The sequence below is a fragment of the Phoxinus phoxinus genome (genome assembly GCF_949152265.1).
Source record: "Phoxinus phoxinus genome assembly, chromosome: 10".
Taxonomy (NCBI): Eukaryota; Metazoa; Chordata; class Actinopteri; order Cypriniformes; family Leuciscidae; genus Phoxinus; species Phoxinus phoxinus.
In genome coordinates, this window is record NC_136885.1 from 25,640,382 (window position 1) to 25,646,508 (window position 6,127).

Below are 6,127 nucleotides of genomic sequence, written 5' to 3' on the forward strand. Positions count from 1 at the left end.
AGGTAAACAATTAAATAAAAATGTATTTTGTAAGAACTTTTCTAATTAAAAAAAAAAGTTGCTTTTTATCAACGAAACAATGGACGTGTCTAAGCAAAGTACTGTTGATCCACAGTAAAGTGAATCCTGGTCTCAATTTAAGTGGCACAGATAGAAGGTAACGGAGTTCTCAGTTTTGTAGATCTACATCTTGTTTGGTTAAAAAAATATGGTCCATAATATTAAATAGACTTAATGGACTTTCTTTTATGAGCAGCTTAATGAGCAGTGTGTAAACGCAATGCAAGTATCACCACTAGAGGTCACAGTCGTAACGGCTACTTGTTCACACAATATTTTAGTCAGCTTTTCCTCGTTTATTATTGAATTTTAGGAAACTGCAGTCGCCTTATTTTTAACACTCTGACAGTATTAAAACCCGTATAATTCATATGGATCACATTAAACTAACTAACTAACGTGCTTAAATGTGGGGAATTGGCAACAATTCGTTTGGAAATCAATGATCGCTGGTTATTTTATTATTGGTTAACATACTCGTAAAAAAGTATAAAAGGTTCCGATTTAGTTTAATAATTTGCGATGATTTTCTCACTCGCTCTCATGATACAGGGCGCGTATTTTGCGAACTTGTGGCAGAGCCGGAACACCTTTCATATCATGTGTAGTCTGGACCTTGAAAAGGCCTTCTCACCCGCGGAAGAATACAGGAATGCATTGTACACGAGAGGGAGACATGACAACTATGTTAGATAGTGCTCGGTGTTTGTAGAACTTGTCTTTTGGTCAGGTTTTTCTTGCTAATATGAGTAAAATATGATCTAATAATTTAAGTTTATGTATAAAAGTGCCACAGCATTCCTCAGGAATAAATTTGCACAACAATCACCTTAACACATAGGCTACTTGTGCTCTGTGTTTGTAGAACTTGTCTTTTGGTCAGGTGTTTCTTGCTAATATCAGTACAATATGATCTAGTAATTTAAGATTATGTGTAAAAAAGGAATACTCTCGCAGGAATAAATCTACACAACGCCAGTCACCTTAACACAGGCTACTTGTGCGAGCCACGGAAGTATTCCGGGAACCAGAAAGAAGTGCTTCGCCTCTTAGCGCACTCGGTTTGGGGACCATGGAAAACGCGGGATGGAATATAGAAATTACATTGCTGTCTCAAAAACACAGACTGCTCAAAACGTTTGTGTCAGTCAGATGACTTGGTATCATTTATAAGTTAACTATATATCTATATATGCTGTGATATACTGTTTATATATAACTGAAAAATAATGTATAGATTATAATATTTTTGTGGGGGGAGTGGGCTATGCTATTGCACACTGTGTATGTCATTAGAACCTAATGTGCCAAAGCGTTATCCATGTCGGTTCATGATCCAGTTCACACTTTAGTCGAATCCGTAGGGTAAAAACAGGAGACAGACAGGGAATGGAGTTGGCAATGTGAAATCTGTTTCTGCTTAACAGGTTCTGAGTATGTTCAAGCTTGACACTTTATTTGCTCTAGGCATCAAATAGGGTGATGATCTGGTAAGGTTCAGTCTGACTGGAACTAGTTGGTGTGTGGCTATTGAACTAAAAGAAAAGATACTGTATAGGAAACCTTTTATTTTGCACATTTTCTTTCAATTTGGGTCTATGATTTCATGATCTTTAAATTCCATTGACATAAATTGACACAAAAATTGCTATATATTTAGGCTAAAAATAAAAAAAAATTAGTAGGCTAAATTTGTGTACTAATGGTCTGAAAATAACATTAAATCCTTGGGAGCTTTCTCAAAAACTTGAAAAACAAGGCAATACAAAAGTTATATATGTGTGTGTGTGTGTTTTTCTCAGACAAATTAATTCATTGTGAAGTCCATAAATATTTGTGGTGTTATAAATGTCATGAGGGTATGCCACAGTTATGGTTTCCTATGGCTCTCTGGAGTGGCACTTCCTTCCCTAGCACACTTCAGAGAGTAATTTTGTGTGTGTGACGGCTGCCCAGCAACCTGCTGGCTAAGGACCAACTTCCTTGTGTCTGCTCTTGCTACTTTATGGATTCCCATGTGGGGGTGTGTCTGAGAACAAGGGATTGAATGAAACTCTGATTGAATGAAGGGCTCTGCTGAGCAGTTTCCTCCCTTTACCAGCAGTGTATACATGTGGCTTATTGGCGCACCAAGGGTCATGAAAGGGTTTGAGTACACATGGTTTTGTTTACACAGAAAATGTGGCATACTTTGTACTCTGCCTCATTAAAACTGTTGACAAACAAGGACAGATGAAACCTGTACTTGTTTAGCTTTCGTTTTTCGCTTGCAAATCTCAGCAAAATGTCTTTCAGATTTAATTTGCTCTCAAACATTTTAGGCAAAGAGTGACATATTTGAAATTACAGTGTTAAGACGGAAAATCTGCAACCATTACATTTTCACTATTTAGCACAATTTATTGGATTTAATTACTTGTTGTTTTTATCTAAATGTTAAGATTTTTTTTAAATATGTGGATCATTTACAAGTTTACTGACAGTAAATATCACAGTTCTAAACAGATTTGTGTTTTGTAGTTGACTGGTAGATTTTGATGCTTGCCACACCAAGGTCATGGGTTTGATCCGGAATACCAAACTGATCTCACAGGAAAACGTGTTACGAGTAGATGATTTTGTATGAATCTGTACAATGTGAATCGTTCCAAAACATACAAATGAGATACGAATTCATACCAATCGGCCACCGAATCGCCAGAGCGTAAAATAGTTGGGAATACTAAGCTAGCAAAATGTATAAATCGAGGTTATTATCGTACTATTGTAAAGAACTAAAACCACAACACATTTTCATTACTTAAAATAAAATAAACATTAACTCAAATAATTAATTAATAATAAATAATGTTTTAGCTGGTTGCCAAGCAATCATTTTTTTAATTTAGTTTAATTTGAAGTACTAAAATAACTAATACTAAACTATATATACTGGAGAAGCTCAACTGCACTTTCATGTTTATTAAAGCATTCTGTCACAAGTCTTGCTGCGTGTATTGGTGCATTATCATGCTGATACACAGCATCCTTTTCAGGATACAATGTTTGAACCATTAGGTGCACATCATGGTCCTCCAGAATGGTTCAGTTGTCCTTTGCAGTGACGTGCCCATTAAGCACAGTATGAATGCCATGATATTGCAGCTCAAACCTTCACTGGTCTTTGGACACGCAACAGGCCGAATGTTAAGCCTCTTTGAGGCTTCTCCACACCATAAACTCCCGGGATGCGGGAAAGACAGTGAAGATGGACTCAGAGAGAGAGAACAATACATGTTTCACGTTGTCCACAGCCCAAGATTTCCTCTGCTGGCACCATTGAAAGCGACGTTTGGCATTCGCACGAGTGACCAAAGGTTCAGCTCCCGATGAACAGTTTTAGAAACAGGAGAGTATTTTATTCTACAGTGAATTGGGCAGCTGTGGTTTTATGTCGTTTGGTTAGTGCCTGGACATCCCTTTCAGACAGCTTCCTCTTGTGTCGACACTTACTCTGTGGGATGTGGTTCATGTTGGGCAAAGTTACTTAAAAAAAAAAAATGCATTACTCCCTAAAAAAAGTAACTAATTGTGTTACTTAGTTACTTTTTACATAAAGCAATGAATTACATTACTTTTGCTTTACTTTTTCTCACAGGCTTTGGTTGCTTGTTTGTTTTTTAGTAACAAAACAATCTTCAGAAATAAAAAAATTAAACAAATACGATTTTTATATAAAAGTCATTTTTGCTTATTCGTATGGTTGAATTGGAGCATCCGAAGGTAAGCACTCCGCATCGAAGACATTGGTTAATAAAGTAAGATTGAAATACATAAAGTGTATATGTATAATATTCTGAGTTTGCATTTCACTGTTTTTTGTTATTATTTGTATTCCTTTTGAGGAATATTGAACCTGTTTTAGAGCCAGTGAGATGAGTATAAAGGCCTGCTTACATTTAGTCTAGAACTACAATAACATCATGTTTACGCAGCGCACACAATGCCTCTGCATTTCTCTCCACAAGAGAGGTGTCAGTAAATAAATGGCAAAACTTGTGTTACTTATTTGAAAAAGTAACTCAGATATTTTGTTGTAATTTTAAAAGTACTGTGTTACTTTAAAAAAGTAATCTGATTACGTAACTCACGTTACTTGTAATGCGTTACCCCCAACACTGTTCGACATACATGGTGGTGGTATGCCGACATAGCTCCCGATACACCACAACGACTTGCTGTCCTGGTCACAGATGAGCCAGCGACACGCGCACCAACAATTTGTCCTCTTTTGAACTCTAATATGTCTCCCATTATGTTGTGTGGATTGCAATATTGTACAGCTGTGCCATAATTCAACCTTCACACTCTGCTCTTATTGATGGAATGTGAAATCAGTGAAGATTGGCGTAAAACCTTCAACACTATCGGCCATTGTTTCAGTTTCATTGTCCAACCCCATGTATATATCAATGATGCTAAAATAACACAGCCTTGAATGCACTGTTAAAATGCTACTTGAGGAAAGCATCTGGTAAAAGGCATAAAATGAAAAAAAAAAAAAAAATAGCCAATGTAAAAAGAATTTGCTAATGGATAAAATGATGGGATTGACATGAAATCGTTTTTATTAGTCGTTCTCCTCTCTCCAAAAAAATTATATTATCATACATTAAATTCATCTTCAATTTTGTTGTGTAAATTTTGTAGCATGATTTATAATATTTTTATGCTTTAAATATTTATTATACTATCCATCAAATATTTTTTCTTAAATATACTTAACCTTTCAGACGGTTCCAAATAAATATAACAGAGATTTTAGATCTCCAAATCATTATGAAACACTACATCACAGTTCCCATAAATTATTCATCTGATTTCCATATTCTTTGCTTTAAGATGAAATATGAATACATTTCACTAGGGAGAATTACATTTCCCAAATTCAATACTCTTAAAAAGTGCCAGAGAGGATCTCCCTACTTCACAGGACACAACTAGAGTTGGCCAGCAACGCTAGCGGCTCTGCATTGCATTAAGGTTGTGCTGTGCTGCTCTGCCCATCCCCCATACTGAGATACCAGAGCAGAGTTGTGCTGCTTTTGCAAGCAGCAAAGCTTCAGCTCGAGTGAGTGAGAGAGAGAGAGAGAGAGAGAGAGAGAGAGAGAGGCAGGCAGGGAGAGAGAGAGGGGGTGGGGAGAGCAGAGAACGAGAGACGGTGTGTTATTCTCTCCTAAAAAGATATTTTCCCCCAGAGATCCTTTCTCTATCTCTTTTTAGATACCAAACTGAACCACAGTATAAATAGATGGGCTTATTTTCTGATGATAATGTATTCTGCCTTTCAACCACTTTGTGTGGTTTATCTGATTTTCTTCTTTACTCGTACTCTCTCCCTCCCTCTCATTTTTCATTTTCACTTCCTGCTTGCAGACTAGCTCAACCCACCACCAACCCTCCCTTCTCTTACTTTCCTAACGCATTTCAATCAGCACAACCCCCTAAAACAGTTTGTTAACCGGTTTGACTTCAGGACTCTTATAGGCTTTTCTTTGGCATCAAGTGAAAACCAAAATAGTTTTTTTTAAATAAAATAATAAAGAAATACACTGAAAAATTAAATGTATTAACATTTAACATTAACATAGCCCCTACAAAATGAAAATTATAAACCTAACTTCAGTTTAATGCAATTTTTAAAATGCATTAACGCCCACAGTAATCTGTATTTAATGCAAATTTTTGTATGTATCCTAATCATTTAGTTAAAAACATGTATTCATTAATTCAATAATAATGCCTTAAATTAATACATTGTTTAAATTAGGCCTAATACATTGTTACCTAACCGCGTAATTTGTATGTACATTTATGAAATTAATAATTTGATACAATAGTAATGTAGACACACATTGTCTGTAAAGCTGCTTTGAAACTATGTATTGTGAAAAACACTATACAAATAAATGTGAATTGAATTGGAGTGTATTTACATTTATATTGCATAGGTTTTTTCATGTTTTTTTTATGATGATGTTGATATGCATATTTTGACCAGCTTCTACCAAGTGACAGATAAATGTGT